The sequence below is a fragment of the Pogoniulus pusillus genome, chromosome 23, assembly GCF_015220805.1.
Source record: "Pogoniulus pusillus isolate bPogPus1 chromosome 23, bPogPus1.pri, whole genome shotgun sequence".
Taxonomy (NCBI): Eukaryota; Metazoa; Chordata; class Aves; order Piciformes; family Lybiidae; genus Pogoniulus; species Pogoniulus pusillus.
In genome coordinates this window covers 15,347,025-15,372,316 of record NC_087286.1, presented here as the reverse complement: position 1 = coordinate 15,372,316, position 25,292 = coordinate 15,347,025, and the positions used below count along the sequence as shown (strand labels likewise).

General features: G+C 49.5%; 1 protein-coding gene across 4 annotated transcripts in view; it reads left to right on the top strand.

Annotated features, from left to right (window-relative positions):
* JCAD (junctional cadherin 5 associated) overlaps positions 1 to 25,292 on the top strand; it is a 67,373-nt gene that overhangs the window by 11,210 nt on the left and 30,871 nt on the right. For 2 of the 4 annotated variants that reach the window (XM_064162660.1, XM_064162653.1), the window contains exon 1: positions 25,209 to 25,269. The exons of the other annotated variants lie outside the window; for them this stretch is intronic. The gene's annotated coding sequence lies outside the window, so the exon portion shown is untranslated. Of the gene's footprint in view, positions 1 to 25,208; positions 25,270 to 25,292 lie in introns of those variants that run through there. 4 annotated transcript variants of the gene reach the window in all.

Sequence of the window (25,292 nt, the reverse complement as noted above, 5' to 3'; positions counted from 1 at the left end):
AGTGTGCTGAAAGCCACTGATGTACCATGATGTGAAGGTGTACTCCTGTAGGGGCTGCAGCTGCCTGCTGGCCATGGTGACACTCACTTCCCAACCTCCACCAGCCTCTGTCAGGAGAAGGGACTTGTACTGCAATGCCCCACGCCTGCACTGGCTGTCCAGTGCTGCCTGTCCACAAGCCCAGCCACTTTCCTCTGCCCAGTAAGTGCTACAAGAACTGTGGACAGCACAGGCACGAAGCAAGAGCAGAGCTGGGCACTGTAACCCCTGCCGAGGTCCCTGGTGGTCGCATGGCCAAGGTCTGCTGAAAGAAGCATTGACTTAACTGCACTGTTTGTGTGGCTCTGTGAGCACTGGAACAGAGTCCACACCATTAACTGTTGTTATTTATCAGGCACCACAGCGCCCAGTCCCAAGGCTGAACTCCCCATGCTGACACCCAGTGTATACAAGCAGCCCTGCCTCTCTCCAAGCAGCATCAATCAGGGCACTGTAAATTGTTTACACAGCACTGCAGACATCATAACTTATTAAACAACTCTTCTGTCAGTCAGACAAGTAAATATTTCGAAGGACTGCAAACATCATGGCAAGCTCCAACTGTCCAGACCCATTCCAAATGGATCCGAGTTAACAAGGGACCAGACTTGCCTTGCCTTTTGATGTTCCTGCTCCAGATCAGGATGAGGAGAGATCTGAAACCAAGCCTCCCTAAGGGGAGTTAATGCAGTTTTAAAGGTGCTCAATTTCTGCAGAGGTGACAGGGGGAAGAAAAGCACCAAAAGCGTTCACACAGAGGCTGTCTTCCTGAAGCTGTACATTTGTACTTCAGGGAGCTACAGCTTCCCCCTCCTTCTCCACACTCTCCTCATTTAACCCAGGCAGACAAAAGGGGTAGATGGCAACAAGCCTCTGCAGAAGGGATGAAGCCTTCACCCAGAATCACAGAAACATCCAGCTTGGAAAAGCCCCTCAGGATCACCAAGTCCAGCCTGTAGCCCTACTCTACAAGATCCACCTTAAACCATATCGCTAAGCACCACACCCACTCCTTGGGCATAGCTAGAGATGGCAGTGGCTGAGATAGGATAGAGTGGCTGAAGGCAGCCTGGCAGTGCAGTGCAGTGCAGGCAGTGGTCCCATGGGCTCTGTGCATGGGGAAAGGAAAGGCGTTGGCACTGATTCCCACACCTCCAGCAGTTCTCAGCTGCTGCTGAAACGTTCCGCCCTCTGCCTGGTTCAGGATGTTGTTTTATGAGATATTTCTTTCCAATCATTCCCAACAATTACTTGGGATATTTTCCCTTTTGTGTTCACTGGGCTCTACAAGTTCACCTCCTTTCAAAAGAGATCCTGTTACAAGCAGGAATGTGAAGCTAAAAGGGCCTGAGTCTCTGCAGCAGGAATTTGTTTTGGAAGCAAGCGAGTTGGAAGGAGAGGAAATGGGCAGCCCACCAAGGGCTTCGGCAGGATTATCCCACCCTTTCAGCAAGCTACAGCAGCTCATGGGCTGGGGCTGAGCCTGCTTCCAGGGGAGGCATGGACAAACAGACCGCTCTTGAACTAGCAGCTCTCACACAGCACAGAGTCCAGCCCTGTTGTTTGAAACCTCATCTGAAAAATCCTCTCAGACACAGACCTCACCCATGTGATAGCCATCATGAGTGCTGGGAACCTTCACATGGGTGTAGCTGCCTGTGCTCTGCTGCTGGTGACCTACTGTGGTGTCAAGGAGAGCAGTCCTCCAGGCAGAGCCCCATGGAAGGCCATGCACAAAGTTTGTTATCAGCCAGAAGCTCATGGGCTTGAAGCTAACCTGATGCTACATCGCTGCCTCAGCTGCATGTCCCACCTTTACTTGTTTGACACCTGACTGGGACACCCTTTCGTGGAATTCCAGCATTGATTTGTCATCTTTTGAGCTGCTTCAGTATCTCCTGTTGCTGGTGCACCCAGGTTGTTTTCTTAAAGGATATATTCCTGTGCACAGTGTGCTTTACTTATTTAATGTCAGAGGCATTTGTCAGGCTGTCCATGTCTGCAAGAAGGCAGGGTTTTATCCCAGGACTGAAGCAAATGCTGCCAGTACAGACAGAAATAAAACAGAGGTTGCAGAGATAAACTATCAGTGGTTCTCATCTCCTTAGATACCTGTTCCTGTGCATGCACAGCCTGGCACTCCTGCCTCAATGCATTCAGTGTCCACTGGTGATCAACTGTGAAAACAGCTTGGAAAAGAAGAGGAAATTCCTCCAAGTGGGTGGATGCAGAGGGGAGATGGAAAAAGGGTGCAGAAGTAGCCCTGACATGGTGGAACGTGTGCCAGTGTGGAAGGCAGCCAGCACAGCCAAATGTTCATGTCCCACAGGTGTGGAGAAGTTTCACACATGAATACAGGGTTCCTTTTACATGAGATAGGACAGGACAGCACACAGAGGGGAAGATTTTCAGGGAACCTGCCAGAAAGAAAGGTGCTGTTCCTTTAAATAGAGCTGGAAACACTCAGCTGTGGGTCCAGTCCCAGTTCTAGCCTCCAGTCATGGATAGTAACATGCAGGCAACACTTAAATATCTCCACTCCTATGGCACCATACCTGTCCTGCATTGCCTATGTGGCTGTCAGCAAGCAGTGTGATGTACCCTGTGCTGTGTGCACCTGTAGACATCACAGACAAAATGATCTTTAAGGTCACAGCATCACAGAATGTCAGGGACCTCCAAAGCTCGTCCAGTCCAACCCCCCTGCCAGAGCAGGATCACGGAGAGCAGATCACACAGGAATGCATCCAGGCAGGTTTTGAACATCTCCAGAGAGGGAAACTGCACAACCTCCTGGGCAGCCTGTTCCAACCTTCTGCCATCCTCACAGGGAAAGAAATTTCTCCTCATGTTTAAATTAAACTTCCTGTGCCTCAGCTCCCACCCATTGTCCCTTGTGCTGTCACTGGGCATCACTGAGCAGAGCCTGGCTGCAGCCTCCTGGCACTCACCTTTACATCTTTATAACCATTGATGAGGTCACCTCTCAGTCTCCTTTTCTCCAAGCTGCAGAGTCCCATCTCCCTCAGGCTCTCCTGAGACCTCAAGAGAGATGTTCCATGCCCTTCATCATCTTTGTGGTTCTGTGCTGGACACTCTTAAGCTCTTTTATGTCCCTCTTGAACTGGGAGCCCCAGAACTGGACCCACTGCCTGAAGCCTCAAAACCATGGGATTCCTACACGGTGCAGGACCCCCAGCTCACAGAGCCCTTCACAGCCATGACCCCTCTCTCACTCTGGGGGCAGGGCTGATCCATCTTTTCAGTCAACCAGTGCCTCCCTGCTGGGTGCAGACCCTGCTGGCTTCTCTCTGAGTAGGTGATGTGTTGGTAATTATGCTTCACAAGGCTCTTCTAACAGCTAAAGATGCTGAGTAGCTGTCTCTGTCTTAGTGTTTCTTCTGACCAGCACCTGCAAGGGGAAGTTTGCAGTGAGAGTGAATTTGCCCTTAACTGAGTGCAATTCTTATCTCCACTGTAACATGCTGCTGTTTTTTCATCCATTAAGGATTTTTTTTCTCCCCTCTTAACATTGTCTCTGATTTCTGTGTCATGAGGGGGAGTATTGTCAGATCACATTCTCATGATGGGAGAGGCAGAAAATCCATTCTGTACATCATGTGCCCTTGGCTCCCAACCCCACAAAGGATTTCTTCAAGCCCTGCTCATTATCTCGTTTTGTACTTTAAAAGAAAAGCTAAAATGCTGGTGACAAATGGCCTCGTTTATCACATTTAATTGACTGACTGTTCATTTAAGCCTCTGAAATACACACTTTGGGCCAAAGCACTGGAAAAAGAACATGCCACTTAGCCTGGTCTGCTGCCAGGTCACATTAAAAACTGTTCAGGAGGTGCTTGCTAGACCAGTACACGGAGCATGCTTTCCCCAGCAGTGTGTCTCCAGCTGTATGCTGTGCTGCTCTTTGAAAAGGAGCTCAAGCAGTTACAGCAGAGGTACTTTCTGTCCTTTTCTAATTGCACTAGCAACTTTACTAAAGACTCCTGCATGTGCAGCACAAGGTCTGTGCCCTCTGCAGAGGGTAGGGCTTGGAGAAAGCTGCAAGGGTCCATGGAGAAGCACCATGGTCACTCTGGAAGCAGCCAGCCACATGCACAACTCTTACCACTGCGAGGCTGCTAATGCTTATTAGAGCAGCAGAACTGAGCTGTTGCACCAACACAGAGGCACCTTGCTCCTAGGCCATGTTTCCCAGCCCTCTTGCAGCACAGCCCCTGCCCCGTTTGAACTGCTGTCTGTTCCAGCTAAGACTGGGGTCTACAAAGCTTTTCCACAGAGAGCCCATGCTCAGAGTGGCTTCTTCTCCCTCTCTCTGCTTGGTGCAGGGCATCCTACAGCTCTACGAGTGGTAGGACAAGAGGAAATGCACTCAAGTTGCACCAGGGGAGGGTTAGTTTGGATATTAGGAAAATATCTCTTCACTGCAAGGGTCTGGAGCAGACTGCCCAGGGAAGTGGTGGAGTCACCGTCCCTGGAGGTGTTTAAAAGATGTTTGGACGAAGAGCTTCAGGACATGGTCTAACAGCTGTGTACAAGGAGATGTTAGGCTGTGGTTGGACTTTAAAGGCTGGACTGGAGAGAGGCCTGGAACACAAACCCTGTGAAGAGAGGCTGAGAGAGCTGGGGTTGTTTAGCATGGAGAAGAGGAGGCTCAGAGGTGACCTCAGTGCTGTCTACAACTACCTGAAGGGGGCTGTAACCAGGTGGGGTTGGTCTCTTCTCCCAGGCAACCAGCAATAGAACAAGGGGATAGGGCTGGGTCCTAGATTGGACTGGATGATCTTGGAGGTCTCTTCCAACCTGGTTGATTCTACGATTCTATGAGTTGATGCTCTTAAGGTCTTTTTAAACCAGATTTTTTTCATGGATGGGGATCCTGGTTCTCAAGAAAGGTGCATACAGGTGTAGGCAGGAAGGTAGGTTAGATTTGATTAAAGAACAGATGCCTGAAGGTAGAAATGATGGCTTTCAGGCACAGAACAGGCTGAGCAAAAATGAAGCAAACAAACTGCTCTCTGTCCCTGCTGCAGATAGCAGCCATGTGCTGAAGTTTCAGCGAGGGTGTGCAGTGGGCCTGGCTCAGAGAGAGTTAAGAAAGACTTAAGACTGATTTCAGAAACGTTCTTAAAGCAAGAGTAGTAAAATGCTGAAGCCCTTTGTCTCAGGAGACTATAGAGGTTCTGTTATCAGAGGGTTTTAGGAATAGGTTATCCAGACATCTGTAGAGACTGACCTAGGCATGGGGTGGAGAAATGGATTGGAGCCAGTCTGGGTCCCTGAGGACTCTTCTGCATTGCACATTTTGATTGGATTTATGTGAACCCATCAGACTCCTCTTGCAAAGTACTAAAAACTTCATCTCAACAACCCCTAGGAAAGGTTTCAATGTCAACTGTGTCAATCTCCAGTTTGAAGGTGGAAAAATGACTCTTTCCTCATTTGACCCTCAGAGAAAGCAAAGCGGGGCACTAAACCCCAAAGACACAGGAATCTCCTCCCTTTTCCTGTCCTCTCCTGCAGTGGGAGCCCTGAACTGGAAAGGGCAGCAGCAGAAACCTTGCCCTGAGAGGCACTGGAGTGCCATGCCTCGTCCCACATTCCTGCTCCTCCTTACAGTAGCACACACAGGGCACCTCAAATCCAAGTGCCTCTTCCCACAGCTGCTCATGCCCAAGAAGCCTCAATCCCATCGCATCCCCAGGCACCCCACACCGATCACTGGGGATGTGGCATCACATCCTAGGTAAAAGGCTGGCACAAATCCTGCTGCCCTGATTAGCAGCCCATCTAATCCCTGTGATGTCAGCAGGGTTTTGCATGGCGACATTTGGCCCACTGCCCTCGCACAGACACTGCTGAAGAGCTTGGGGGTTTTATTTTCCTGTCTTCTGCTTGGTGGTGGACAGGAGGAGGCTGCAGGTGTGAGCTTGCACCAGGAGCCTGCGCTGGGGTTTTAGTCACCCAGCAAAATTCCCTGCCAAGTGTTGTTTATCTCAGGGAGAAAATGGGATACAAAGGTGCTTCCTGCAGCAGGCAGCAACCCCCCCCCCACCGTGCAGTTCCTCTTGAACTGCACACTCTGTGTACACATACACATGGGGTTGATTAGAGCTGTGTGTATAAATGTATATACTGCAATTAGGCTGTTTTCATGCTTCCTACAAGCACAGTTACTGGGGTTAAGACAAGGTACACATGTGGTGGGGGGGAGGAAAGGGAGACATAGAAGGAGAGGAAGCTGCCGCCGGACACAGCAGCTCTCCTCTAACCCTCATTTTTCACACTGATGGAATGCACCAGGCAACTGCTTCTACTATTTAAGGGAAAAGGTTCCTATACAAAATCCTGTGGTTTTGAAGTGATCCTTTTATAGGCATAAAGAGATTTTTCCACATCCCTCTATTTGATTTCCTTTTTAACTCCGACCTGGCCACTCAAACAGATATTTGCAGGGTATCATCCACTGGAATCAGAAAATTTGTTCCTATTCTTGGTACTGGAGATCAAATATCCCACCAGGAGACCACATAAAGTCATAGGGATGCAAACTGAAGTCAGTTTAGCTCTAGGGGAGTGCAAAAGAGTTGAATTTAGTCCTGTAACTCATCCAGAGGGATTTTTAGCCGGTGCTGCCCCATCGTACAACTGAACGTGCTGTATCTTCTGCTGCAGGTTCACCACAGTCACAGCTCTCTCTAACGAGTTGCTTACTCTTGTATTTCTCAACAGTGGTGAATATTAATGGCATTTGTAGTCTCCTACACTTGGAATAAGATTAACTCTAACCTTGAGTTAATAACACAGGCTTTTAGGGTGTGCATCCTAAACAACAGCTGGACTCAACGCACAACCTGCACCTGGAGCAGGGACTTGAATAATCATCTCTCCTGCCCTGGAAGTGAGAGGTATGGCATTCAGGAGCCCAGGAAACAGCGAGCACAGCACACATCCTGGGTAGTGAATTGGTGTCAGTGATGTGGGACAGCGAGGAGCTGTGGAGTCTGTGGTTACTCAACCCAGGCAGCACGCATCACGTGTGGGGTCTCAGGTGGAAGACATCAAGTTCGCACCAAGGGCAGATGTTGAACTGCTTGACCTGGACAAAATGCTGGGATATGAGGAGGTGAAGCAATCCTTAGGGATTTTTAAGCAAGCCCCTGGACTCCTGACAACTCCCTGAGTCCATTCTTAGGCACCAACGTCCCCGGGGGAGTCCAGGACTGAGAGCAGAGTCACACAACTCGGTGCTCAGAGTAAGGACCAATCCAGTATTCAATTTGTCGCAGCAGACTGTGCAGTCCTGTACTGCACTGGAGGTGCCTGTGCTGGACAGAACTACAAGACATGGGCTGTGCAGAGCCCCAGCAGCCACTCAGTGCCAGATGTCTATTATCTCATCACATACATATGCTGAGCAAAGACGCCGGCGCTAACACTTTCCTTCACCACCACGGATCCTTGCCTGGTACCACCAGTTTGTGCTGTCATAAATAACAACCTGTCCCAGCACCCCCCCTGCAAGAGCTGGGGGAAGGACATGCTCCATGTTCCAGATGGAAATACAACTGGGGGTTGTGCCCTCAGTGGCTTTGAGATATATCATTTTATCTCAGGGTGACCTGAGTGGGAGTGATTCCTCCACAAACTGCATTTTGGCTGCTTACACACTCACTCTTTTTATGAGAGTAGCGAGGTTGAGGCTTCTGATAGGAATGACAACAAAGCTACTGCAAAGCACCTGAGACTCCCAGCATAGCTCAGAAAAAGCATTAACCTTCTAGCTGGTCCCCCCTTGGCAGATGAAGCCTGCCCACTTATTCCTGCTTTAAAGCCATGTAAACGTCCGACTTCAGAGGCACAAATCCCCATTTACTCCCACACTGAGAGAGAGGAAAACGTTGAAGCTGCATTTTGGATCAATGGCACAGGTCTCAGCTCTCCAGGCTTTGAGGACTCTGAACTTCAAATCATCTTTTAACTGCATCTGTGGCCCCCATGGAAAGTTATGTGATCCAGACAGGCATCCAGTTCATCTGCAGAGAACGATTAAGGCCAGCCTGAAGATACGTTGACAGAACAGGGATGGACAACAAAGTGGTGCCTGCCCACAGAGGGACAAGCTCACAGCCCTCTCCCCAATTGTGGGTGGTCTATTGTGCATCGCTGTAGTCAATGAGAACATCACACTCAGAGATGCAAACCTAATTTGAACAGGCATTATTTGAACAGAACAATGACTGCATTGTAAGCTCATCGTTGGCACACGCTGAGCTTCAGCCCTCTCCTCTCCTCCAGCGCAGAGAGGTCTATTCAAAATCCTGCAGTTCTACTCACAAAACCCCCATTCTGTGGGCGTAAAGTTAGCACAGAAGCACACAGACCACTGATGACTCTGTTTTCCTCCACGCAGAGCAGAAGGCAACCAGATGATTTATTTTTATTGGCACTGCAGGCAGATCAGCTCCCAGTGTTATGAGGGGGGGCGAGGGGGAGCAGTGTGGGTTGGCCCAGGCTGACAGTCAGAGTGTGCCCAGCAGAGAGGTTACAAACCCCAGTTCAGCAGTTGCATCCTCCTGGAGGATGCAGTGCAGGGGAAGGCCAGGATCTCTGCTCCTCCCGTCTGTCTTGGAAATGGCCAGGAGTGGTCCTGGTCAGCGAAGGACTTGGACTGCTGCAGATGTAGTGCTGCATCATGGGTCATGGATGTGGTGCCTGGGGTCATGGTTTAGGGTGCACCTTGTAGAGTAGGGTTATAGGTTGGACTTAGAATCATAGAATCAGTCAGAATTGGAAGGGACCACAAGGATTATCTAGTTCCAACCTCTCTGCCAGGGACAGGGACATCTCACACTAGATCAGGCTGTCCAGAGACTCATCCAGCCTGGCTTTAAACACCTCTAGGGATGAGGCTTCCACCACCTCTTGGGCAACCCATTTCAGGGTCTCAGCACCCTCATGCTGAAGAACTTCTTCCTAACATCCAGTCTGAATCTCCCCATTTCTAGCTTTGTTCCATTCCCCCTAGTCCTATCACTACCTGACATCCTAAAAAGTCCCTCCTCAGCATTCTTGTAGGCTCTCTTAAGATACTGAAAGGCCACAATAAGGTCACCCCAGAGCTTTCTCTTCTCCAGACTGAACAGCCCTAACTCCCTCAGACTCTCCTCACAGGAGAGATGCTTGGTGATCCCAAAGGTCTGTCTGTGATTCTGTCACTCTGTAACATCGCAGCTGTGCTGCAACTGAATAAATAATGTCCAGCTTACAGTAAGAACTGAACAGTGAGGCTGAAAACCAGAAACCCTCTATAAAGGTGCTGAGACACGGTGCCACAAACCCCTGTCACAGACACCGGTGTGGTGAGGGCAAGGTGGAACATCTCTGCTTGAAGGCTGCAGTCTGGGGAGGCTCAGCAGCTCCCAGAGAGGCTCAGCAGCTACTCCCTCTCTTCCAGGCAGGCTCAGCTCCATGTGGCCCCACCACTGCTTATCAAACTTGTTCTCAATCCCACACAGCCTGCCTCACTGCCCACTTCCACTGCCTCATTGCTGTGCTTCACCTCCTGCCTGCAGTGGGCAGGGAGGTCAGCCTGTGGTCATTCTTCTCCTCGAGCACTTCAGCAGGGCTTGCTTGGTGTGCAGACCTCACCGTAACAAATCTCTTCCCTTTGGCTGTTGCTCTTCTGGCTTCTAGAAAACAAAGACTTTATGATCACCTGGTGTCTGGAATGAAGTGGGCAAACTCCTAATGGATATTCCCACTCTGTGGCTTATTTTTTCCCAGTTCCTTCATTTCTCTTGGAGGAGACCTTGATTGTCATGTAAATTGCATTTTTTTTATTCCATGCCTCTGAGATCTCAAGTGGGAAATGATTTTTTTTTTTAATGTTATCAAAGATTGCCAGAGATTTCTAGCAAGTAAAGAGGCCATGAATACAAATGGATGATCAAACATCAAATGCTACTAACAGCTCTGCAGAACAGCTCCATAGCTTTCAATCCCAGCGCTGCATGTCTGAGTGCCTCTACGGCTGGACTCACGCTTCTTGGATGGTAGCTGCATCCCTTCTATCCCCTTCTGCTGGGAGGGAAAAAAGGCATCTCTCAGGCAGCTTCAAGGCCAACAACAAAGGCATCTCAAAGTACAGCAAATCACAGCTCAGTGTGCACCTGCACATGCTTTGGGCACATCTGAAAGCATCCACAGCAGGGAGCAGAGCCACTTGGATTTTTGTGACTCAGAAATGTTCTCCCCCAAATAAAGGGTTTTGTCACTGTTGTTTTAAAGTCATCTACTTGCAGGAAAATGTTGGGTTTGAACAAGGTTTTTCCACTGGGCTTTAAAAAACAGCACCTTAAATGTAAATCTGCAGTTTCTGAAAAGCAAAATACCATGAGAAACTTTAATTCCATTTGCCCATCTCTGCTCCCAGGTGTAGTTGAAAGATGCCAAAGAGAGCTCTTTCTGTTTGCTTTTTCTCCTTGTTTGTCCATCTCTCTTTCAACCCTAAAGCCTCTGTGGATGCCCAACTGCCTCCTGCCTTTCCTGCACATCTTACTGACTGAATTCACCTAAATGTCACCAGCACCACATCACCAAGTTGCAGGCTGCATACTGGAGAGGTGTGAGCAACAGCCTGTGCCAGCTGTGCAGGGCAGGAGCTGTGCCCTAGGCACTGATGGGACACCCCAGGTCGGACCCCTGGCCCGATGCTGTGTCTAAGGGCTGCTTCTGCTCTCCTTCTTTCTGTTTCCTGGGCTGAGCTTAGTAAAGGTCTGAGCTTTCTTTAGCTGGCAGGTGAGTGCTTGGTGCTTTTCTGTTGCTGGCACTAAAGATCAAATCTTGGAGGGCAATGTGCTTTCCACAAGGAAATCTGATGACTTTAGGCAGTCTGTGAGTAATGCTGTGGCCTTCAGAGAATACATGGTGGAGACAGCAGGTGTTGTGAAGATCTCCTCCTGCCAGGCACTACAAATGTTACAGGGCCACAGGATGCCTGGATTTGGACCCCTTCTGTTGCCAAGGCACGAGTGCCACCACCGCACCCTCTGCCTTCTTCCACACATCACACCACAAAATGGGTGCAGTGGAAAGGGACCTTCGAAGGTCATCTTGGGACTCAGGTTAGCAGCCCTTGCCCTGTTTGCCCATCTCCTTCTAGCCAAAGATGGGTTTGTTTCCTTCAGCTGTCAGAGGCTGAAAAGAAAAATCTGAGTCAGATCTGATTTTGTACTGCTGCAGTTAGATTTTCTGTCCTCTGCAGGGAAAACAATGAAAGGTGAAATCCCTGGAGGGAAGGATTTGTGAAATCCTGCAGGAAATTGGTATTACAGATAAGTGTTTCCTGCTGAGGAGATCTCCAGGAGCTGGCAGAAAAGCTGCCCTTTTCAGCAGCAGCCACTGCAGCACACCTAGGCACGAAGGGCTGTCTCTAGCACAAATATGCTCCACTGCACATTTTCCTGCTGCACTTGGAAGCTAATAATGGTTAATGCCACTGGGATTTCCCTCAAGAGAGACACTGTGGTGTAAGTGATAAACCTGTTAATTTGCAAACGAGGTGAAATGGTGGGTGGGTGCTTCAGCCTCTGGAGCACGAAGACTTTGATTCTCCATGGTAGCTGTGGGGACTTAGATGCTGAAAACGTGTGGGGAAGATTTACTATCAGAACAAAATCTCCCCTCCTAAGCAGGCTCACGCTGCCAGCAGGCACCAGCTTTGTTTCACAGCACTTAACTGAGCATAAGTAAAACACTTAGGAGCAGCTCCTTTCTTTGGGTATCTGGTTTCCAGTATTTGGAGAAGAGGTTGTTTATTTATTATGCTGGAAGGTGTCCAGAGAAGGGCAACGGAGCTGGTGAGGGGCCTGGAGCACAGCCCTGTGAGGAGAGGCTGAGGGAGCTGAGGGTGTGCAGCCTGCAGAAGAGGAGGCTCAGGGCAGAGCTCATTGCTGTCTACAACTCCCTGAAGGGAGGCTGTAGCCAGGTGGGGTTGGGCTCTTCTCTCAGGCAAGCAGCAACAGAACAAGGGGACACAGCCTCAAGTTGTGCTGGGGGAGGTCTAGGCTGGATGTTAGGAGGAAGTTGTTAGCAGAGAGAGTGATTGGCACTGGAATGGGCTGCCCAGGGAGGTGGTGGAGTCACCGTGCCTGGAGGTGTACTGGATGAGGCACTTAGTGCCATGGTCTGGTTGACTGGACAGGGTTGGGTGCTAGGTTGGACTGGATGATCTTGGAGGTCTCTTCCAACCTGGCTGATTCTGTGATTCCTCCTTACTGGAGCATTAATATGTTGTGATCCTGCCTTATATATGGATGTGCTTGCACACCAAGCCTTTGGTAGGCTGCTCTGAGCTTTGACAGTGTTAGCAGTGCAAGGGAGAGCTGTTTCTCCAATGAGCTTTCCTCTTCACTCTTCCATTGAACTTACCAAAGCCGCCTGATGGCATCTACTGGATCAGGTACTGCTGCCCACTAAACAAAGCCCTCTTGCTCAGTTGCCTCTGACAGCTCTAAGCTCAAAGCCACAGAGGCTGTAACCTAGACAAAATGAAACGTCTGCTTACAATTATCACCATCAGAAGCTGTCCAAGAGGACTGTGACTGTTTTATTAATAGTGTGCTTTGCTGCTCCCAACCTTTGCAGAATATCTGTATCCAAAAAATGTTTCTACTTGGACCTATTTCATGTGGATTGTGAAGGATAAAGACATTCCTGAAAGCTCACTTAGCCAGCCAGGCTGCTCTGCCAGCAGCAGTAATTTGAGAAGGAATCACGGTCTCTTTAAAATACAGATCTCAGCAGGGCTGGAGGACAGGGCACAGCCAGGTACACATGCATGGACAGATCCACAGAAGATTCCTTTTCCATCCCACAGTAGCCACATGTTCCCTCTTCTGCTGCTCTGCAGTTTTCCTGCTGAGAACACATGTAGAAGACACCAAACCTCATCTCTGAAATGATTTCAGAAACATGCCTTCACATCAGGCTCTCCTCCGGGCTGTAGGAAGAGGAGCCAGCAGCAGAGGGCTGGAGCAGGAAGCAGCTCAGATCTCCTGTTCTCCTACATGGCTCAGTAATAGCTTTATGAAGAGTTTGAGTGTTTTTGCAGGACTGAAGGGTGCTGATGGCATCTGGTTTACTGTCATAAACCTTGCTTGTCATCCTAAATTTACAGGCTGGCAGATGAGTTCATCTGTTAGATTGGCAGAGTGGCTCCCTGACATCATCAGCAGTGAATGTGTTACAGTGATTAAGCCTTTTACAGTCCAGCATGGATTGGGGTGAACTGCAGGGACCTAAGGGCTTAATGAGGAAACCAGCTTGTGCCTGGAGAACCCTACCTGAGAAGTGCAAGTGTCTGTTACATGGACCCTAACTGCTTTATCAGACAAGAGGAGAAACTCTTCAAGGCTTGGTGATCCCATGGCAAGACACGTGAGTGCAGTTGAAAGATGCATGTCAGATCACCCAAACACACTCAGGAGTTCCCAGCACACCTACCTCAGCTCATCATCTACCCCAAGGACTCAGACAGTTCATTAGCTTTTCCAGGAGCAGGGTGGATAAGCTCTAGAAGAGCAAGTGCCCTCTCTCGGGCTCCCTGTAAGTTGCTGGAGTTGATAACCAGATGTCTGTAGCTATTTTTGACCTCTGTCTTGATTGAAGAGGCACATGGGCAGGTGTACTCTGCAGTCTAGTAGAAGAGTTGGTTAATGAAGATATTTTATACCATGGTAGAAATGACTTTAAGCTTGCACAGATTTATGGGTGGGAGGCAGTAAGAGTGCCTTTGAGCCTGGTGTCCTATAACTCATCCAGTTTCCACACATACAGCAACCACCAGACTGCAGAGTCCACCTGGCTGCACAGCTCCATGAAGGCATGAGTAGCAAGTGTAGTGGAAGAGGGGAAAGACAAACATCTGTTTTCTGTGGTGGGTGTGTTCATCACTAGACTCACCTTAGGGTGTGGGAGGAAGGGAGTGATACATGGGAAAAATGTGCTCAAGACAGGCTCATCAGGGCAGTCACCCTTGTGCCACGTCCATCAAAGAGGCAGCCCTATTGTGGTGGAGGACCAACAGGGAAGAGCAGTCCCAGGTGCAGTTTGAGCAAGAGCAGCTGCTGAATTTAGAGTCAGGGCACAGCCACAGAGCACCTGAGCGACACCAAACACGTCCAAGTCATCTGCAGAGCTGGATGGCAGAGAGGCATAAGGCAGGCTCCAGTGGCCAAGCCCAATTAAGATGGCACCACCTAGAGTCACTCCACTGAAGAAGTCCTGGTACCAAAGGGGAACCTATGTCCTTAGGCAGCTGTGAGCCTTGGGTTTAGGCACTTAAGTGATTTTTTGGATCTAAACCCAAACACTTCTTTGAGCAAGTGTTGCATTAACAGCAGTCCAGGCAGAGGATAAGAAGCAAGAGAAATGCTCCAAACGACTGTTTTAATGCACCCTAGGATGTGAACAAATGATCACTACAGAACCAGCTGTACTGGGTTACAGTGTCATTGCCCCAAGCTGTTTCCACCTTCATTTCTGCAAGCAAACATCCCTTAGCAGAGCTTTCCTCACTGACTTCACTGCAACATCATCAGCCTACTGCACTCCAGAACCCTCGCCAGGCTAGAACCACAGGCTTGGTGTTGAAATGGATTTGTAGCCTCTACTACTCAGGCATCAGACACTAGTAGAGAGGAAGCTGGCTCCTGGTAGATGTAGGAGGACAGCATCTGAAGGCAGTAGTTTTGTGTAGTGATTGTTTCTGTCCTTAGATATGGAATAGCCACTTGTCAGGATCTGAGCTGTGCTTGGAGCTTTGCAACTCACTCTACAGCTCCCCTTATGAGATGTGTTGAGTACTTGCATGGGTTGTGGTGTTGCTCATGACCAGTTCATGTTGACTAGGAGAACAGAGGCTCTCCTAGGAAAGATGGGAATGAAAAGGTAGGGCTGTGTGTGCCATTTTTCACTTGAGGCAAGAATGCTCTGACTTTGGAGGATGCATGGATGCAGGTGCACACTGCCTGCAGGGCACAACAAAAGGCAAAGCTCTACTAAGTTCTATTTTAACTTTCTCCTTGGCAACTTGGCTTCTCTGATGTCACCTACCTGACAAGGAGGGTTTAATCTCCTTTCAAGCAGCGGTTCATTTGCAGGCTGGCTGGATGCTTTTTTTCCAGAGCCTTCCTGAGGACAGACCAGGCACTCCAAACCAGCTTGCATTAAGGAAGCTTTTTTATTAGACTCGGGTCTTTTAGAGGTGAGGCAAGGTCTTGTGAAGTCCCACCCCATCCTGGCAGGGGAATATGAGATCCCCAGAGTAGGGTCTGGCCTGTAGGAGTGACTGGGTTTAGGCAGAATGGTGAAGCAGTAAAAGAGCACACACAGGGGATCAATGTCCCTCAGAGTCTGTGAGACACCTCTGTCACAGCTGCAATACCCCAAATAGCAGAGGGGAAGTGTGAGCCAGTGAAAGAAAGGATGTGACAAATTAAGGCTTTTTCTGGTCCAAAGCACAGAAAACACAGTGAGGAGAGGTGTAACTTCCACTGGTGAGCCTGGAAGCACTCTGGTGAGCCAAGGGATGCATAAATCGTACAGAATCTGGCTTCAGAACAAAACAGCCTAGTAAAATACACATGGATGATTTGTGGTTAATCTGAATGAGGCTTTGCCAAGCAAAAATCTTCTGTTATTTTGGTGCTTGATTCCATTTCCCCTTTGTCCCTGGAGAGAAGGAGGAAAATGGAAGGATTCAGCTGGACAAGACAAGCACTTTGGTATAAGCAGTTGGATTTCTCTACTTTCCAAGCAATATTTTTTGTAGCATCAGTATCAGCTCCTACAAAAGACTTGCTAGATTTCAATGACTTTCAACCCCAGATAGTCCCTACAGACCTGCAAACCTTTATGGTGCAGGCTGAGGGTCTGGTTTTGGTGCTGCAGTCCTTTGCTGTGCCTTAAAAGGCTATTGAGCAAACTCAGGTTTCTTTAATGCTGCTCAGGTAAGTTCATGGCAAAAGTACATTTATAAAAGTGTCTCCTCTCCAGTCTTTGCAAAAGCAAATCCAGTAGAGAGCAGGTAAGAAATGAAGATGACAGCAGTGTTTGCAGAACTGAAAGGCCTGCTGTAACATAATATGATCAGAGAAGGCTGATAGAGCTGACGAGGGGCCTGGAGCACAGCCCTGTGAGGAGAGGCTGAGGGAGCTGGGGGTGTGCAGCCTGCAGAAGAGGAGGCTCAGGGCAGACCTCATTGCTGGCTACAACTACCCGAAGGGAGGCTGTAGCCAGGTGAGGTTGGGCTCTTCTGCCAGGCAACCAGCAACAGAACAGGAGGATACAGCCTCAAGCTGTGCCAGGGGAGGTCTAGGCTGGATGTTAGGAGGAAGTTGTTGTCAAAGAGAGTGATTGGCATTGGAATGGGCTGCCCAGGGAGGTGGTGGAGTCACTGTCCCTGGAGGTGTTGAAGAAAAGCCTGGATGAGGCACTTAGTGCCATGGTCTAGTTGACTGGCTAGGGCTGGGTGCTAGGTTGGACTGGATGAGCTTGGAGATCTCTTCCAACTTGGTTGATTCTATGATTCTGTGAGACCAAGTAACAGTTAAAACTGAGACTAAAACACACAAGCACAAGGCAAGTTTCTTACTGCTGGGCTGAAGACACATCCTCACTCCCTCCTCTAAATCTGTCCACCAGCAGGTGTTGGGGGATTCAAGCATCCTGGCGAGCACAACTCCGTGCCAGGGGGGTGCAGTGCACAGCTACATTCTGCTGGGGTTTGGATTCCTGCTGGAAGCAGAGGTGGGTCTGCCCCACCCTCACAGATAACAGCATGCTCCCTCTGGGATTTCATAGCTTTAAGTCAGGCATTTGGAAAAGATTTTTCTATGAAGAATGGATTTGAGTCCTAATCCCTTGACCCCCTGGCCCGTTCAAGGCAGCCGTGCCGTGTCATTGCTCTCTGATAAGGATTCTCCATGCTGCCTGTGCCTGCTCCCCTGGTGGTGAGCTGCGCTGGGGCGGGTCCATGGCCCTGGCCTCACTCCAGAGCTCTGGGATCTGTGCAATCTCCAGTGTCAAGATGTGTTTGGATACGGAAAGCCAAGACACTCTGGTATGTATCAGCTAGATAAAAGCAGCATCCCCTCGCCTGAGGAGACAGATGCCTGGTGCTGGGTGTCGAGTCGCCAAGGGTTCATCCCTCCATGGGATTTCTGCCTGCTCTTTAACCCTGGATGACACTCACGTCTTCGAGGGGCTGTTCTTCAGAAGATAAAGATAGCTTTTCTGGTTCAAAAATGACAAGCCATTCTCACAGCTTTTGTCTTTAACAGAGGGCTGTAATTTCAGCTTTTTGGGTGAGGCTCTTTGTGAGAACTGTCTGGCATGAAGGGGTCTTGCAAACCCTCGTTGGAACTTTTTGAGTACTCCTGCCACAGACAACCCTTTCTTTGTGTTCTGTTCTTGCAACCCTGCTCAACTTCTCTTAAGAAAAAGAAACAAACAAACAATCTGCTATAGATAGTTTTCTCCCCCCTTGACCCCAAAAAACCCAGACCATGCAGACCTACAGAAGAGAGGCAGTATCCCAGGTGCTGCCTTTTGAGATGCAAGATCTAAAAGTTAGTGTTGCCACAGCTAGAAGCTAAAATTGGTGATTAAACTTCAACAGCTGATAAGTCCTTACAGAAATAATAGGAAGGATGCCACAGAGCACTTACAAGAAGAGCCCTTTTGTTGTGTGGTTCATGTCAGTGCTGCTCCTTTCTCTGCAGCGTGAGGGGCTTGCTGCAGAGCCCTGGTGCCAGCGGTATCCAAAGCCATTCTGCTTGAAGCAGAGCAGGTGCTGTGGGAAGGATGGCCTCTCACTTCTGAAGTGGTTATCTCCTGCCTTCCAAAGACAAGCAGGAGCCCTATCATGCCACTAGCTGGCCCACAGCCTAGAGCTGCCAGTCTGAACCAACATCCCGCTGGTGCCCCTAGCTGGCTGTGCACAGGTCCCTCAGCACCTTTCTTAATGACAGTGACTGGGGCTGAGGGAAAGGGCTCATGTGCTCCGTGGAAGACTTCTCTTATTTCCCCAGTAATTGCAGTCTGGCCAAAGCTGTAAGCTACATAGTTCCCCTTCTTGGCTCTATTTCTTGATATTTACTGGTGTAGCTTCTTTTGCCATTGCTGTATTTCTGTTTGTTCCTTACAAACCTCAGGTCCTCCACTGTGTCTCACCACAGTGTCACAGCCCAACCAGATTGGTGGAAAGAAACAAGACTCTTTTTATCAGTACTGCATTTGCCATCTTCCATCTCACTGCTTGTACATATACGTCCTGGAAAGGGAGGAGGCATTCCCAAACCACATCTCCTATTTCTGCATTACTTCACATGCCTTTATCACCCTGTCCCTTGTGCCTCTCCTCCCACAGGTGCCACGTTCTGGCCTCTGTTCTCCCAGAGACAGAGCTGCTCAGCACACACTATGTGTTTGCAAGTGAAATGATCTGCATTGATAAGAACAAGTTTGTAGCTGTTTTGAGAACAAAGTTGCCTCTTTTCAATTTTTTTTTTTAAGTAGATTTGCAATTATTTTCATGAAAAATGCCAAAAATGCTTAGCCAATGCCTGTGGGCAGCTTGAGCTTGCTCTCATCCTTCACTGTGATACCAGCAGATCAGTACCTGAGCTTGCCACAGTAAATCACAACCGGACGATGCTGAAGCATAGCAAGAATTTTGCTGGGAGGACAGGATGGATCCCCCTGCTTAACTAGACCTACACTGCTCACCAAACAGAAAACCCAGCAGGCTGCTGAGTGTTGGCTGGGAGCTGCTGAGACCCACAAGTAATGACACAGTGGGCATTTCCCTGGAGATCGTCCATGTCTCGTGGTACTACCTGAGATCTGACCAGGACACGCTCTTCTTTGACCTTATCTGAAGTGTGTGTTCCACCAGCACCAGTCCACACGGTGATGTTAATGGGATCCACAGCTCTTGCTGATCCTTTCTTTCTGATTAATCCAGCTCACTGACCTCATCCATGTTTATCAGTATGTAAAGGTGAGTGCCAGGAGGCTGGAGCCAGGCTCTGCTGGGTAATGCCCAATGACAGGACAAGGGGCAATGGGTGGAAACTAAGGCATAGGAAGTTTCATTTAAACATGAGGAGGATTTTTTTCCCTTGTGAGGGTGACAGAAGACTGGAACAGGCTGCCCAGGGGGGCTGTGGAGTCTCCCTCTCTGAAGATACTCAAGACCCATCCTGTTCCTGTGTGATCTGCTCTCAGTGATCCTGCTCTGGCAGGAGGGTTGGACTGGGTGAGCTTTCGAGGTCCATTCCAGCTCCTGACATTCTGTGATTCTGTGAAGCTAAAACCTTTCCTATGCTTGGAAAAAAAATCACTTTGTGGCTGCATGCTGCTTGGCTGTGACCTCACTTCCCAGTGTCTGTGAGATTTCAGTCCTTAGTGAGCGAGGCTGACATCACCAGCAGGAATGAGGGTACGGCAGCCACAGCTCAGCTCCCATACCTGCCCTCCTGGAGACCAATGCAGCTGTGGTACTCTCTGCACTAGACCATCTGTGCACCTTTGCACACAACACATCAAACACAGGGATCAGTCTTCTCTGGAGGAGTATACATCCAAATTTTAAAGTAGGAAAAATGAGGTAGATCCAACACCAGAAAGCTTTGCTCCTGTAACTATTCCACTTCCATCTTTCCCTGCCTTTGGAGATCAGTCCTGACACCTTTCTGGGAGGCCAGTTGGAGCTCCTAACTCTTCCTGAGAGCTTTTTTTTCAGATGAACAACTGTACAAATATTTTGGCCAGAAACTCTCTTGAAAAATGAGGCTCAACTCTTCTGTTCCTCAGCTGGGCAATGGAGGTAATTACTGTGACAACTTCCCAGCTCTCCTGGATGTCACGGTGAGAAACTCATTAATGTTTGCTCAGCACCCTGAGCCAACTCCTGAGATGAAAGAGCTGTGAGGATTATTTTAACAATATTTAGCACTTCAAAAGTGCCAAATTTTCCCAAATGTAAACCAGCTAGATTCTGAAGGGTGATTTTTGTGCCACACCTCTCAGCCTTTTTGGCAGCTTTCACAATGTGCAGGGAAATACATCCTATGGGTTCACTCTTCATCTCTGTTAACTTTTGTTTTTCACCTTTTCCCCCTCCTTCCAGCATACATTTGTGTGTCATCTTTTAGGACTTTGAGGTATATCTAAGAGACTTTATAGCTGAGTACTTACATTTAAAGGAAAACATTCTCCACCAGCACACTGTCCACAGGCTCACAGGATGTCAGGAGTTGGAAGGGACCCAAGGAGATCATCGAGTCCGACCCCTCTGTCACAGCAGGACCATACAATCCAGCTCAGGTCACACAGGGACACATCCAGACAGGCCTTGAATGTCTCCAGAGAAGGAGACTCCACAACCTCTCTGGGGAGTCTGTGACAGTGCTCTGGGACCCTTACAGTAAAGAAGTTCCCCCTTGTGTTGAGGTGGAACCTCCTGTGCTGCAGCTTCCATCCACTGCTCCTTGTCCTATCCCAGGGAGCAGTGAGCAGAGCCTCTCTCCCCGTCCTGACCCCCAGCTCTCAGATATTTGTAAACATTTATTAGATCCCCTCTCAGTCTAAAAAGCCCCAAGTCCCTCAGCCTCTCCCCAGCAGCTGCTGGCCCAACACCTTGCACAAACACTGCCTGCTGCACGTTAATTCATCCCTACAGAACAGTCACCATTTGACACCATGAACTACTTCCCTCTATTCAATACACATCCCATTGGCTTCTTTGAGATGCTGAGGCAGTGATAAGGTACTTTGAGAACTGAATTCCTGAATGCCAGGTAAAAAAATGCCACTCAAGAAGCACTGAAGAACAACCAAATGGAAACATTCCCTCTCCAGGGCAATGCTGAGTGTTTCCCTTGGTATGGCAATAAAATAGCTGAAGCTCTTCTGTTCCAAAGTAAAAAGAGGTGCCAATTCTATAAAGAGGTGACTGCTGGCAGGATGGGTTATGTGACATCTTGCCTTGCAAAAGCTGTTTTGTTTATGGCTATCATCTGGTCTAAGAAAGTTTCACATATCACAGCTGTAACATGCTGTAGAGGATGGACGAGAGGTAAAAATAAGGACAGGTTTAATGGCACATCTGTGGCTACTTAGTTATGGTAAACTTCAGGTATGTGGTGATTTCAGCATATGCTCCTAAATACATTCCCAGCAACTGGATCTAAGACAAAACCTGTTACAGTCTTTTGGGGAGTAATTAATACATCTGGTCACTTCACACCACACCAAACTATGGAGAAATCTGCTTGATTTCAGCATAAAAACCACTAATGCAGGATCACCTCCAGAAAAGAGGTTCCAAGCCCGCAATGATCTTGGTAGGACTGGCAGGAAAGCTCTGGCCTTGAGCAGCAATGCTGATGATGGGACATAAAACATAAACAGAGGACTCCCAGACAGGGAGGTTTGGAGGCCAGAGAGAATTATAAAGACATAAAGTAGCAATAACTTGCATGGAGCAGAGCAGGACTTCCCATTCACTCATCAGAGCAATGGCACGCAGCAGTGCTGCTGAGGAGCTGGCTGGCCTGCAGCATGCCTGTGTGTTTTTCCTTCTCCCTGCCCTGTAATTCATCTGTATTTCCCCATCTGGCCTGTCTCTCTCGTGTTTGTTTCTCTGTTTTCCACGATTTCTGCCCGTAGTGGCCACTCACTCAGACTTGCAGGCGCTGCTCGTTGTCTCCTGAGAAGCCGAGTCCTGGTGTTCCCTGCTTGCCCAGGCACGTGGACCTGCTCTGTCGTGTCCCACAGGATGCTGGTCTGAACCTGACAGCTGTGATGGCTTTACCACTTGTTGGGTTCTTGCAGGCTCTCCATGCTCCTGTCAGGATACCTGTCCTTGCCACGCACAGCCACCACCAGCTGTTCATGTGGTTCCTTTGCCCTTGCCCCTTGCAAGCAGAGGGCAAACGAAAGCTCTCATCCCTTGCCCTCTGGTGTCGCTCCACCCTGTTATACTGATTTTCACCTCTCTCAGGAGTCCTCTATGGCAGAGCAGAGGCTTTAGTCCTTTTTTCTCTTCCACAAATCCCATCTGTATGCTTCTGTTGCATCCATGTTTAGTTCTTCCAGCCTTTTCAAGGCTGAAGCTCTAAAGTGAGGCATGTCAGTTAGGTGGTCTTCTCCAGAAAGAGCCAGGAGAGGCCTCAGGATGCTGCAGGACTGTGGGCTGTGCAGGGAAGCAGTGCTCTGTCAGTCGTGTGCATTTGTTCTGACCATCAAAAAGCAGAACTGCTTTCCTGCCTCCTCTGCTTTTCTTCATGCTTCCCCTCCCCTTGGCCATCATGGTCTGCACTGCAGTAGCCACCTGAGCCCACAACCTGGCACTGATCTAAGGCAAAGCCAGAACCAACAAAGAGTTTGCTCTCTAACAGGCAGAGGTCAAGATGCAGCAGGAGCAGAGGGAGTCCCTGAAAGTTGTGCTGCCACTGAGAAGCACAGCACTTGGACTACCCAAACTACAGACTTCAGATGTTACATCAGTCCTCTGGACAGTCCTGCTTGGGCGTGACTTGAGGCTATCAGCTACCACTGGCTGTTAACAGTGAATGCAGCCCAAGAGAGCCCTCAGATTCTCTCCAAAATGATGCAGTTGGCTTTCTGCTGCCTTGACTATGAGTTATGTTCAGCTCAGGTGAGTTGAACTGTACTGTACCAGCAGAGCTCTAAGCATGAGAGGCTGGTTTGTCCAGGAGGAAATTCTGCTTTGAGAGGAGCTCAGCCCTTTGACTTGACTCAGGAGAAATCTTCAGTGACTGCAGGACAAATCAGCTTAAATGCTTCCTTCCAAGGGCTACGCTTCCCTTTGCAGCCCACAAAAGTCTTCTCAGAAGAGGCGTAACAACAAATACCCCCTGGTAGAGAGATGCAGCTGTGAGGTGTGCTGTCCTCTCTCTACGGTCTGTGACCTCATGAAAACTAAACCCTGTCCCTTGCCTTCACCTTGACCCTGTTCAGTAAATGATCCAGATTTCCTGCACTGAAGTGGCAGCTCCAGCTTGTGCCTCCCCCTCCCATCCCCTTAAGCCAGTGGCGCAGAAGCTTTCCCAAGGGAGAGCTGAGCTCCGGCAGCGAGGACTTGCTCTGCGTGGTGCACCAGAACTGCCAAACAGTGAGCAAAACTTTTTTGGCTCAGGAAGGAGGGATGTAAACAGGACTGTCTCCTGCGACCTAGGAGAACAAACATCTCAGGGCTGCAGAGAATAATCCTACTTTTTTTTTTTCATACAAGACAGCAGGGACAGGTATTTGAAAAAGCCACAACTCCCAATTTGCCTGTCAGAGTCTAGAGATTTAAATAATTACCTGTACCTCGTGCCAGCACAGCTTCTTTGATGGAAATCCATGCCATTGTCACACCCACAAAAAGCTGCTCTGTGACAAACCCTGAACTTTCTACTGACTGACTGTCAGCTACAGGGTTTTACCACGGGAAAATACATGAGTTTCCCAGCCAGTAAAGCCACAGAGAGCCCTGCAGGTACCTGCAGGAATAAGGGGTAAGCTGCCTATGTGGGGTCCTGATGGAGGTCCGACTGCAGCTGGTGGTGCTGCCCTTGGTGACTGCTTTGTGTGTCAGCAGCTGCGGGCTCAGGGCCTCAGTGCTGGAAGACAGGAGGAGATGTCTGTACAAAAGCAGGTCAGAGCCCTGTGAAACCAGGGCACCAGGAAACCTGCTCTTGGTTCTGGGCTCTTCTGCAGACTTCTCCCTGACCTTGAGCTCATCACACAACCCCAGCGCCCTTGTTTTCCTGTTGTTAACTACAGCACTTATTGAATGGGACTCCATTTATGAATGTGTGGAAAGCACTTTGACAGCCCAGGGTCAAAACCAGTTAAGACTCATCCAGCAGCTGACGGGCCTTTGAAATTGCACAGTTAATCATTCACAAATGCACCCTTTCCAGGGTGTCATTAAACCAAAATGGATTTGCAAATTGTTCACCTGTTTCTAGAGGCTGAACACATGATGGGGAGGGGAGATGTGGAGCAGGGCACCAGCAGCACTTCAAACGCACTTGCAGATGTCACAGTGAAAACCATGGTGAGGACATGTCCTGATGCAGCATGGAGGTGGTGGTTCAGCATGTGCCTAAACCTGGGGATGTGCTTCAGTTACAGACGTCCTGATTTGCTGCCTATGCTAGGACAAGGAGCAATGGATGGAAGCTGCGGCACAGGAGGTTCCACCTCAACACAAGGGGGAACTTCTTTACTGTAAGGGTCACAGAGCACTGACTCAGGCTCCTCAGAGAGGTTGTGGAGTCTCCTTCTTGGATACTTTCAAAGCCTGTCTGCATTCATTCCTGTGTGACCTGAGCTAGATTGTGTGGTCCTGCTGTGGCAGGGGGGTTGGACTCAATGATCTCTTTGGGTGCCTTTCAACCCCTGACATCCTGTGAGCCTGTGAGCCTGTAATGTGAGGTCTGGCTGAACACTGATGTGCCGTGGGCATACAGATACAAGTTCAGTGAAAGATGTTTGAAAACAACCCTGGGAGGCAGAATTCTGACCTAATTCACAGAAACACCTGAATGTCCAATTCTTGAAGGTGGCTAGGGCCAGCAGGGAGGAGCAGAATGCCACAGGAGACAGCTAGAAAGCAAAGGGTCAGCTCTCTTCTGATGGTGGACTTTTGGTTGAGTAGTTCTAGGCATCCCATCAAGAGGCAAGTGATTGGACCGGGCTGTGATGGACTGGAAATGGGCAGAACCCTCTGTTTCACCATCTCTTAGGACGAGAGGAGAGCCTCGAGTTGTGCCAAGGGAGGTTTATGTTGGACATTAGGAAAAAATTCCTCATCGAAAGGGTTGTCAAGTCCTGGAACAGGCTGCTCAGGGCAGTGGTGGAGTCCTCGCCTCTGGAGGGGTTAAAGAGTCGTACAGATGTGGTGCTGAGGGACATGGTTTAGCACCGGCCTCGGCAGAGCTGGCCGATGGTTGGACTGGAGGACCCCAAAGCCCTGCTCCGCGCGGAGCGATGCGGCGATCCCCGCCCCGCCCCGCGGCTGAGGCCCCGCCCCCCCGCCTCCGCCCCGCCCCCCCGCCCCGCCCCGCCCCGCCGCGGCCGCTCAGCGCGGTGGCCCCGGCCGCCACCGGAGGGTCCTTCGGAGGAGAGGTGAGTCCCGGCAGGTCGCGGAG